Source organism: Erythrolamprus reginae, chromosome 3, assembly GCF_031021105.1.
Source record: "Erythrolamprus reginae isolate rEryReg1 chromosome 3, rEryReg1.hap1, whole genome shotgun sequence".
NCBI lineage: Eukaryota > Metazoa > Chordata > Lepidosauria > Squamata > Dipsadidae > Erythrolamprus > Erythrolamprus reginae.
Genome location: NC_091952.1, coordinates 213,724,060 through 213,736,619, shown reverse-complemented (window position 1 = coordinate 213,736,619; position 12,560 = coordinate 213,724,060). Strand labels below are relative to the sequence as shown.

At 39.2% G+C, this 12,560-nt stretch overlaps 1 protein-coding gene across 1 annotated transcript in view; it reads right to left on the bottom strand.

The window, feature by feature from the left end:
• Positions 1-7,729: 7,729 nt before the first annotated feature.
• Positions 7,730-12,560, bottom strand: part of NKAIN3 (sodium/potassium transporting ATPase interacting 3) — a 125,093-nt gene continuing 120,262 nt past the window's right edge. Inside the window, exon 6 of the mRNA XM_070749174.1 lies at positions 7,730-8,970. The gene's annotated coding sequence lies outside the window, so the exon portion shown is untranslated. The remainder of the gene's footprint in view (positions 8,971-12,560) is intronic.

The following is a 12,560-nucleotide window of genomic DNA, read 5'->3' as shown; positions in this document are numbered from 1 at the left end:
CCTCATGTTGCTTCTGATCTTTCCTCCAACTAACCTCAGATTGTACTCCTTTGTTTGTGTGTTCACTTTCTGATTAAAAACACTTCCCTCCTGAACCTTATATGATCCTTTAACATATTTAAATGTTTCGATCATGTCCCCCCTTTTCCTTCTGTCCTCCAGACTATACAGATTGAGTTCATTAAGTCTTTCCTGATAGGTTTTCTGCTTAAGCTTACTAAAATACGAAATCATGCTGATACATCAATGGTTGACGACTAGTTAAGTCAATTGGAAAAGAAAACAAAGGCATTGATGTGATTTCCTTAATTTTAAAATCTGTAAATATATGGAGGAGCTGCAATGATGAGCTTGAGAAAGACTTGTCCTGATGGATGAAGCAATCTAAAGTGGCAGCAGGAAGTTTGAACTGTCAGACTTGGAAGATTCCGTTAACATAGCTTTACAGTAGAGTTAGTTTATATAGTTGTTTCCTATCTGGGTTACCTGGGAGAGCTGACATATGTAAATTCTGTGCATCCTCCTGTTTTCTGTTGGCATTGATGTAAGATGCCTTTAGGTAGAAAAAAGCCAGCACGAAACATGCATACCTAAATCAAGCCATCATCTGTAGTTGGTCTTCCCCATCTTCCGGGTTTTTAATGATGGCTTGTTTTAGTATGATTGAGCCTTTCAAATCTCTACCAATTTATTCCACAAGTATTGGAAAGTTTTCTGCAGTAGGAACAATTTTTTTTCCTGTGATTTTTGTACCGCTTTGACTTTTTCATAAGAAAAAAAAACAAAAGACTGAGGCAGGCAACATCGGCACTTTTGAAAAAGACATTGAAGTCCATCTGCTTGGACGGAGCTGTATTAATATTCACACATCAATATAAAACGTATAGCTTAAATACAGAGTTGTTTGTGTGGAGTCCTTGGTGCTTGCTGAACTTGTTTGTTTAATTAAAAGAACAGAATAACAGAGTTGGAAGGGATTTTGGAGATCATTTAGTCCAATCTCCTGCACAAGCAGGAGACCCTATACCCGTGATGGCGAACCTATGGCACATGTGCCATGTTGTGGTTGGCTCTGGCCCAGCTCCTGCCCCAAGGAATGTGGAGGTGGATGTGGGGGAAACATCCACATGCCACAGGCCTGTTTTGCTCCCGATAGAATCTCCCGACAAAGGGTCCTCTGACGAAGGAAGCGTGAGTAGCAGGGAAGAGGGGAGTTTGGCAGACAGCACAGGAGGAGATAAATCATCCTTATCATCCCTGAATTCTGAACAAGAATGTATGACGGACCCACGCATGCGCAGAGTGATGCATAGGAGAGAACAACTGGAGGATTATTACAGGAGATAGGTGAGGCCACCTGTGGTTGGGTGAGGCTGCTGTAATTAGTGCTACAGATAAAAAGAGCAGCGTGCTGGTTTAGCCTTATGGAAGTTTATCTGATTCATAGTTTCGTCAACATCGTGGTTTTGCTGTTTCCCTGTTCAAGACTGTGTGTGGCCCTTCTGGACTTTGGAATTGGACTCAATTTCCCAGTTACTGGATGAGAAATTGGATTGCATTTAACCTGTGCCTTGTGTGTACCAGAAAATCCCTTTGACATTTAAAAAGGGAGTTTTTTCTGCTTTTCTGTTGATAAAGACTTTTGGTTTTCCTTCTATCGTGTGGTGTGTGTCTTTTTGGACTAATTACCCTGTAATTACGGGCGGTTGGGACACGCCGGCAGAACATGCCATATCTGAGGGTACGCCAGGTGTTCCCCTATGTCAGATCCAGTGTGCATGTGTGCTGGCCAGCTGAGTTTTGGCCTTCTGGAGGACAAGGGGGAGGTTGTTTTCACCTTCCTTAGGCTTCAGAAAGTCTGGGGAACTTCTGGTTTCCGAACTTCCAGTAGGCCTGTTGGGTCCATTTTTTGCCATCCACAGGCTCTGGAGGCTTCAGTGAGTCCTGCACACGTGTGTGTGGGAAGTATTGGAGGGAGATTGTGCACGTATGCACAAGGGGAGGGCATTGGATGTGTGGGCATGCAGCTCTTTTGGCAATTGAGCACACACACCCCAGTATTCTTTGTGGCAGCCTCTCAAATATTGGAACACTGCTATCTTGTCAGCCTTAGCCCTTCTTTTCACTAAACTATAAGTTTTGTTACCATCTGGGGTAACATCATCAGTTCAAGTGAGTGTGATGTTCGCTGCCTGTTTATACTGTATATACAGTAGTAGTCCGCCGTGCCACTTTTGGTGGGGATGTGATTTATTCCTTGTTCACAAAGACGATGCAAGGAATTTATAACTTAGTAGCTTAATGAAAAGATCTTCAAGTAAACAATCAAGCTCAGAAAACATCAACATCGACCCTGAGCTAGATCATTCTTTTCAGTAGGTCACAGTTGTTTTTCATTGCCAAAATGCAAATTGAGTTTTGCTTTGATAAAGCACAGAATGACTCATTTGCTTCCAAATTTTGTTCGATGGCACTTTCAGATTGCAGTGTTTGGTTTCAAACATGAAACAAAGTACTTTCCCCCCCTGCATACCAAAACTAAAGATGAACGATTAAGTCACGGATGGGCTACTACCTGGATGGGGGGGGGGGGGCGCAGTGGGGTAGTGAAAATGGAGCTCCACCCCAGAGCACCTAATTTTTCCCTGAAAGATGTTGAAAGAAAATGCAGACATAAGCCACGCCCACAATGTGGTAGTAAAAATTCTGGTAGCCCTTCACTGGATTAAGTCCATGGATGAACTGATATTTCAATGTTCTTATACTGAGTGCAGTGTGAGGTTGAACTATAGATAATCCTGACAAGACCACAGTTGGGAGTAGACTTTCCATTGCCAAGAAAAGCTGTTGTTAAATGAGTTGCACTGATTTTACAAATTTTTTGCACAGAGTTGTTAAGTAAATTATTGAAGCTATTAAGTGAATCTTGCTTCCTCTGTTGACTTTGCTTGTCAGAAGCAGATTCCAAAGGAAGATTACAAATGGCAATCAGGACACACAACTATCGGAATGCTGCAAAAGTTGTAAATGCGAGGACTGATTATAAGTAATTTTCTCCTGTAACGTTGTAATTTCAAACCAGTTGCTAAATAAATGGTTCTAAGTTGAGGAGCCCTTGTATATAAAATCCAAGGCTTCTCCTTTGTCCTAATTTTGCATGAAACAAAGTACGACAAGAGGAATAATTTTACCATTACTCATTAGAATTTAATTATGTATTGTAATGTTGTATATTTCACACAGATTAATAGTTTTAAATTGCTTTTTTTACTGACTGTGATTTTCTGTTCCAGATTGTGAGCATTAATTGCCATGAGCTTATATGATGAGCATTTTTGTACTTTGCAGTTTGCTCGTGTAAATGGATTTTATAATTTATTTTATTTATAATTTAAATGTACAAGGCTGCCAATGCACTACAGCTCAGAACAATGCATAAATAAAGAACAAAACCCAGTAATTAAATCAATAACAAATTAGAAGATGGTGATAGTTGGGGCAGGCAGGAACAGTCATACTATAATCAAGCTGAATCTAATCTTGTTCAGATTGCTCCACAGCTCAAACTAACATAATACCTGAATAAAATAGGTACAGCAAAGAATGCTAACAAAATCTGTACTATTCTTTTTGACTTATTGCACATTGCTTTTATTATCTTCCCATCTATACTTAAAACAGAGATTGCCGGCTACTTCCTCTTGCTTATTCATTGCACAGTTGGACAACTGCCAAATCTACAGCATGAATGTTTTATGCATTACAAGTCTTAGCTTTCTTATTATTATTCATAATTGTACATGCATAATCTTAGTAATAATTCTATTCTATCTAAAAATGATGCCATCCTAAATCCCCTTTACTAAGATGTAATTGTGTTGCCATTTCAATGACTACACAATTGAAGAATGAAGATGAAGATCCCAAAATTACATCAAACAATCTAAATCTTAGTTCCTCAATACTGTACAAAAAGCAATGCTGTCCCAGTAGCATGTTCTATTATGTTTATTTTTGTTCTAAACATGCTTTTTAATTTAAAAAGTTATAGGGACTTAATTGTAAACCCAAATTGTCTTTCCAATAATGATTCTGGATTTCAAATAGACTGCAGAATCTTTTTAGAAAATAAAATGAAAATGGTTTGTTGTACATAGTCTAGTAGTTTGCTTTCCAAATTATGAATATTCTGTTGCCTGGTGGTTAAGACACTAGGTTAGATACCAAGAGGTTATAGTTTTAAGTCCAACCTTAGGCATGAAAGATGAGTGGGTGATTTTGTGCCAGGCACATTCTCTCATCCCAACCCATCTCATAGTGTGAGGTGGGTAAAATAGGCTGGAGTATTAGGTTAGTTATAAAACAATGAAGGCAGGATTAAACAAACAAACCAAAACATAAATACCCACTTACCCACAATATTCTGTATATTTAGTCTAGATTAGAGAGTGGTTTCTCTCTATGATGTATGGACAACTCACACAGAAATGGAAGAAGTTCCTAAAGGCTGTGCCAAACTAATTTTAAATGGGCCAATCTTTTGGAACATCACAAATCTAGCATGATTTTAACATACTCAACTTGTTTTGATAGATTTCTAATGGATACACCAATGTCTTACAAAATTTGGCAGCCCTAGGAGATTCTGATAACATTTTTAACATTCACTTTTAATTTGTGAGTGTGGATAATGCAGGACGTCCTGCATTTTCTTTCAACATCTTTCAGTGCAAATTGGGTGCTTTGGGGTATAGCTTCATTTTTGCTACCCTACTGCGTCCCCCGTGTTCCCCCCTGGTCCAGGCAGTAGCCCTCCCCCCGCCCGGGGAGAACCACATGAAGAATGCAGTAATCCTATCTCTAATGTATAGAATGTCCCTGAAAAGAATTTAGTGACAAAGTCGCAGTCTGAAAAAAATTAAAGAAAATACTGTTCCAAATTGTGATGTGAAGGTACATATATACTTAAGACAGCAAAAAATGGAATGCAAAATTCCAAGTAACTATTAGATTAGATCGAAGAATTCACATTAATAATTTTAAAAAGGTAATCATCTCTCTAATAATTACTCTGCAACTATGGCTTTATGTTTACTTATTGATTTACAAACTTCATGTTATAGTAAAAGCTTCAGAGACCACAACAAAAATACATACCACCATCTTTAGGGATTCCTTGTTGGCCTGATATAGGATATATAGAATAAAGTATAAGAATCTTACTCCAGTTAGTAAAGATGAAGAAAATCAAACATCAGGAGACTCTTCAGTTTATTTAGAGAGTCACAAACCCTGTTTCCCCTAGTAATTCTGTTTTCTAGAAGAGTTAAAGTGTTTGAAGTGGTGCTTCACAATTCTACTTATAAAAATAAAATTGCTACTGAAGTTTGGTTGCTAGATGAACATATACATTAAATGTTGATAAAAGAAACCCATTGAAGCAGTTATGTTGGGCTTTGAAGAGGATACAGCACTTTTGCACTCAGCTAAAGATCTTTTGCTCATGTCAATGCATGCTGCAAAGCACCTCTTCCTAAAACCTATACCTAAAGCCACACATTTAGAAACTAGACAAAACTATTTTGCATGACCTCCCATGAACCGATAGCTATGCAGCCTATCTGGATCACCTGTTCCCCACTTCTTCCGCTGTGCTTGGACTTATCTGTGCTGCGCCAAGGGGCCAGCAGGCTGCGGCTGCTGCCAGACACCATTGGCTCCTATGTGCTCACCACGTCTTTTGCTCACCACACCCCCGATCTGAGGCTGGGGGTTATTTTTGTGGTGGGCCTTATTTGCGGGAAAACACGGTAGTACTGAAAGAGAATGTGTTTTCCGTCAGTTTACCTCTCTTCCAAATAAACTAATCATCTCCACTTTTCATTGACTCCTTATATGCAACAACATAAAGTATGTTTGATTTTGAACAAACTAACAAGAACTAAGCAATCTCATTTCTGATCTTGATTGCAAATTCTGAGTAGAAGGATATATTTGGTTGGAATACAGCAGTTGACAGTGCTATAGACAGAATATTAAAATGCTCTCCTTAAAAACAAAGGAAATCTCTCTCTGTGTGTGTGTTTTTGCTGCATTTTTAAAATTAAGGGAAACTAGGATAGCACTATTTTGGCCTTGTTCTGGCCTCATCAACTAGCCACATATATATATTTATCACATGTTTTTTGCTGAATTTTTAATATTGATGGAGACTAGGGTAACACTATTTCGGCCTTGTTCTGGCCTCATCCAATAGAAAAAAAACCCCACACAAACATATATATATACTATACATACATACATACATACATACATACATACATACATACATACACATACAGGGGTGGGCTATGAGCCAGAATGCTAAATTGCGCTTGCCGCGGCGGCTCATGAGTGCTTGTGGGGCCAGCGCGATTTTGCTTCTGCACCTGTGGAGGTAGCAAAATTGCACACGGAGCCCATGTTTCGGCATGCACAGAAGCAAAAAACCCTTGCTGAAACATTGGCACACCTATTGGACCATGCACGATTCTGCTACCTCCACAGGTACAGAAGCAAAATCACGCTGGGCCCACAAACACTTACAAGCTGCGGCGGTGAGTGCTATTTAGCATTCCGGCTCATAGCCCACCGCCATATGTATGTACATACTGTAAATATATGTATATATAATAGATCTATCCTAGTCTCCCTTAATTTTCAAATTCAGCCAAAACATGACATACATAAACACACACACATATATATATGTATCACGTTTGGGTTTTTTTCTGAATTTTTAGAATTAAGGGAGACTAGGATGGCACCATTTCATAAATTATATATAATTTATGTGGCTGCCTCATCTCAACAAAGTGATTCTGAGGGGATAACATATATATATGTCACATTTTTTTTGCTGAATTTGAAAATTAAGGGAGACTAGGATAGATCTATTTTGGCCTCATCAGCTAGCCATACCCACTGGGACTTGAACCTGCAACCTTTGCCTTGTAAGGCAGAGAATTATCCTTTAGGCTACAGTATCCAATCCCTTTAGCTCTGCACCAGGGAAGGGTTACATATTTTTGTGTCGACAGACAGACAGACAGACAGACAGACAGACAGACAGACAGACATATAATTGTTATCCCCTCAGAATCACTTTGTTGAGATGGGGCAGCCACATAAATTGTACAAAATAATAAACATGGAAGCCTCAAATAGAATTTTGCACGTATATTTATGAATAAATAATGTGTATGTGAGCAACTGAGGGTGGAAGAGCAAGTAACATCATTTGCATCCTGACTTCATTTACATGATATAATGATACACATGGCCTCATTGTGTCATCTGCTTCTGAATGCAGAGATCTCCAGATTCCTATCAATTCTAGCAAATGTGATAGATGGCAGAGGAGGGTAGGGTTGCCATTAAGTAAAATCTGGAGATTTCTACATGGACCATCCACATTTTAGCGGATAACATCAGAAATGATATTGTGGATGCTACATCCTAACTACAGTATTTTCTAAAATAAAGAACTACAAAATCATAAATTAAACAAATTAAATTAAACATTAGATAAGTAATGATAAAAAGTAACAAAAGAAGACAATAGGACAGGGACGGTAGGCAGAATGGTGCGCTTATGCACGCATTGTCACAGAAAGATCAGAACGTCACAGTTCTGTATTCCTTCCCAAATTGATCCAAAGATGAACCAGAGAAACAACATGAGACAGGGTGATTTTGTACAGCATAAAGACTAGATATTTTTATATAATATCCAGAAAAGGATGAAGAACAAAGGCCTAATTCATAGAGCACCATATATCCACAGGGGGAAAAACATTTTTATATCTCCCATTTTATACAATTGGAAGAGATCAAAATGCCACAATACATATTCTAAAGTTATTTACAGATAAATTTACATCTTTGTACATATTTTCATAACAAATGCCTTCTGTTCAGATTTTACATTAAGGCCATCATGAATTTTCTGAGGCTTAAGGCTTTAGTTGGTGCCTCCCCTTGATCTCAGTGTTGTACACATTCATGTTTGGCTCCTTCTAAGGAGAATTTTTTTTTTAAAAAAATGTGCAAATTACACATATTTGCCCTGAATCTTGAAGAATGAAATACTTTTTTGTCAATTACAACAGCTACAAGGAATGCATCTTGGAATCAGAAAGGCATATGGGAGAAGTGACCATATACAAATTACCTTGCAAACCTTATGCAATTGTCATTGGGGGAAAAAAACCACACTTGAAAAAAGCGAGGCTTATATTGGAGCAATCATGCATAGTCTTGAGCTCAATGATGTTGATCATTGTAACAATTGGAAAACCACTTTTACGGATCAATTCCAACAGTATGCCTGTAATTAAATGGGATTCCATAGAGAAGGCTAGTTGTATGTCATAATTTTATCATTCTTGCCTTCCTTCCTGCTCACTTCATCAGAGCTAAGAGCTTTTGGGGGGAAGTGTGTGTTTGTGTGTGTGAGTGTATGTGTGTTGGTCTGTGTGTCTGTGTATGGGGTCTGTGTATGGCAAATAATGACTAACACATGCAAATACAGTATAGTTGTTTACTCCAAAACTATGGTAAAATTCTGGAAAAAGAGGACTCTTTCAAGCTCCACTGTTTTCATGCCATAAACACTAAATATTTTGTTTTTAAAAACTTCAAAAATGAAAAAGTTACAATCTACAAGTTGTCATAAAAGTGAATAAAGAAAAAAAATCAAGATTATCTAAGAAGGCTTAATTTACAACACTAATAAGGAATCTGAGGTGGTGACTGAGAAATGCAGCCACATGTCGGGAGAGGAATCCATAGTCCAGGTTGAACATAATGAAGCCATATTTCTTCATTGAGATAGTCTTGCACAATTGGGCTTTTGTTGCAAAGCCCGGTTTCTCCTCATAACACTGCTAAGCATAAGCACAGCATCAGTGCTGATTCCTTCTTGCACACCTGAAATGAGAAAATGCAAGTTACCTGAGAAGAAAAGGTTGGGAAGTAAGTTTAACTACAGTACTTGTTAGCCTCGCTCACTTCTGAAGGCATTGCTTCTTCTGAACATGGGTATAATGCTCTTGTGAAAAAAATGCCAAGCCTGTGTTGATTCAGAGGCTGTGGAGTTCTTGATGCTTTACAAATTTTATTGTATGCTTCCAAACGTTTCCTTACCCAACTAGGTAACAGTTTCAGTATGTCCATAGTGTGTCCATAAAGCCGAACTAGTAAAATAATTGATTTGTTTGTTTGTTTGTTTGATTTATATGCTTCCTTCTACGAGGACTGGACTACAAAATATTCTAAATCCAATTTTTAAAACTAAAGTAACTAATCTAAAACCCCAATTTATAAAAAAAAAAAAACTCAGTCACTCTCATTCCAACAAACAAACAAACAAACAAACAAACATATTTATTTATTTATTTATTCAATTTTTTAATGCCGCCTTTCTCCTTAGACTCAGGGCGGCTTACAACATGTTATCAATATGCCTCCATAATCCGAGTCCTCATTTTACTCACCTTGGAAGGATGGAAGGCTGAGTCAACCTTGAGCCAGTGATGAGATTTGAACTGCTGACCTACAGATCTACAGTCAGCTTTAGTGGCCTGCAGTACTGCACTCTACCTGCTGCGCCACCTTGGCTCTAATATGTTCCATTCATGGGCAGGGACTGATGTCTAATGTCCCCAGGCTTGATGGAGCAAGTTGGTCTTCAAACTCTTGAAGAAGGCAAGAAGGGTGGGCGTGGTATGAATCTCTGGGGGGGGAGCTCATTCCAGAGAGCCAGAACCCCCACAGAGAAGGCTCTTTCCCTAAGCCCATTGTCTAGTTGATGGGACCTGGAGAAGGTCAACTCTGTGGGACTTGACTTGTCACTGGGAGACATGTGGCACAAGGAGGTCCCGTAATTAATCTGGGAGTGATTAGTGGGAGCAATGGTACGTAATAACCGATGTAGTTAAATATATTATAATATATAGACTCATGGATCTCATTAACTTCTGCCACAATAACTACTTTCAGTTTGGCAGTCAAACATGCAATCAAATACCCATGCCATCACTATTCCCAGGCAGAGAGTGGTGTACAGCATCTGGAAACTGTAGCACTCCCACATGTATAACCAAAAATATGAATCTAGTATGTAGATGACATTTTGTCATAATAAAGAAGGAAGACACAAAACAATCAACAGCATCTTCAAAGGAATAAAATTTGCAAGGAAAGAAGAAAAGAACAACACTCTTCTTGGATATCCTCAGCAGCAGAGGAAATAACTGCCTGCAACCCACACTAACCAGTTTCCAAAGGAAGAAACTTTGGACCGAAGATGACTTTGTGAAAAGTGCAGCTGACAACTGCAGTGAAAAATGAAGAACTAGTTTTGAGTCCTGGGAGATGAGGAAATAGTTATCTTATTCAAACCATATTTGGCAATTTAAAAGTTTACATACTACCTTTTCTGATCAAATTCAAAAAATACTTATTGTTCTGCTGGCGTGTTTCAACCGCCTGTAATTACAGGGTAATTAGTTCAGGAAGACACACACCACATGATAAAAGGAAAACCCAAAAGTTTTTATAAACAGAAAAACATAAACAGCTCCCTTTTTAAATGTCAAAGGGATTTTCTGGTACACATAAGGCACAGGTTAAATGCAATCCAATTGCTCACCCAATGACTGGGAAATTGAGTCCAATTCTAAAGTCCAGAGAGTCCACACACAATCTTGAACAGAACAAAAACCACAATCTTGACGAAACCATGAATCAGATAAACTGCCACAAGGCTAAACCAGCACGCTGATCTTTTTATCTGTACTACTAATTACAGCAGCCCCACCCTACCACAGGTGGCCTCATTTTCTCTTGTAATAATCCTTCAGTTGTTGTCTCCTATGCATCACTCTAGGCATGCATGGATGTGTCATTAATTCTTGTTCAGAATCCAAGGATGATACAGATGATTCATCTCCTCCTGGGCTGTCTGCCACACTCCCCTCTTCCCTGTCACTCATGCTTCCTTGGTCAGAGGAGGCATCGTCGTCAGATTCTATCGGGAGCAAAACAGGTCTGCCGCATGTGGATGTTTCCCCCACATCCACCTGCACATTCCTTGGGGCAGGAGCTGGGCCAGAGCTAACCACAACACTTATTAAGTACTTTTTGGTAGTTTTTATCAGGGCAGGCTACAGTACATAAACAGAAAGCAAATGTAATTGGATGTGTGAATGGCTTTGGGGAATGAGGGAAGTGATGCTTATGCCCCCCCCCCAAGACCTTGCTTTGCCTTGATTCATAACATCGGCAGCTACACTTGCCTTGTTAAAGAACTGGTAGTTGTTAATGGAATTGAGTGCGGAGTTTCCATGTACTTGTGCTCAACTTTGAGTGGACCACTGTGAGCCACTGTGTGACACAGAATGCTGGACTCGATGGGCTTTGGCCTGATTCAGCATGGCTCTTCTTATGTTCTTAACTTCTTTTATCTATTTCAGATGACATATTTCCTAGGGTGTCCTTAATTATTTGTTTCCTTCTTATCTACTCTCTGAAGGGATCAAAAAGATTCCTGGCCTGTTTTCCTCTATGCTTATCTATCTATTAGGTATGACTGATTTATGCTTGTCTAACTTATTATGCAGGAAGCTGCCTTATCGGGAACCAGGGGTCTGGTTGGCTCTTAAATGGCCATGGAGGGAGAAGTATGCACACAATAAAAAAAAACCCAGATTGCATCTGTAGTAGAAAATACGTTAGGAAAAGAGAAAATAGTGCTATAAAATTGAATAATGGAAGGCAACCTTAAACTGCTTTACCTGTGAGATACAATGAGACAGGCTATGTGACATCCCTAAAACTTTGCTGGGATATGTTTCTCCCACGAACAGTGGAATATCAGGTTAAGACAATTTTTGAAAGTAATCTAATGCTTATTTTGGGCTAGTAGAGCAATGTTATTGTTAGTATGGAGTATTTATTTATTTATTGGATTTGTATGCCGCCCCTCTCCGTAGACTCGGGGCGGCTAACAACAATGATAAAAAACAGCATGTAACAATCCAATAATAAAACAACTAAAAACCCTTATTATAAAACCAAACATACACACAAACATACCATGCATAACTTGTAATGGCCTAGGGGGAAGGAATATCTCAACTCCCCCATGCATGGCAACATAAGTGAGTCTTGAGTAGTTTACAGAAGACAGGGAGGGTGGGGGCAGTTCTAATCTCTGGGGGGAGTTGTTTCCAGAGGGCCGGGGCCGCCACAGAGAAGGCTCTTCCCCTGGGGCCCGCCAAACGACATTGTTTAGTCGATGGGACCTGGAGAAGGCCAATTCTGTGGGACCTTATCGGTCGCTAGGATTCATGCGGTAGCAGGTGGTTCCGGAGGTAATCTGGTCCAATGCCATGTAGGGCTTTAAATGTCATGACCAACACTTTGAATTGTCACTGGAAACTGATCGGTAGCCAATGCAAGCCACTAAGTGTTGAAGAAACATGGGTGAATCTTGGAAGCCCCACGATGTTTTATTG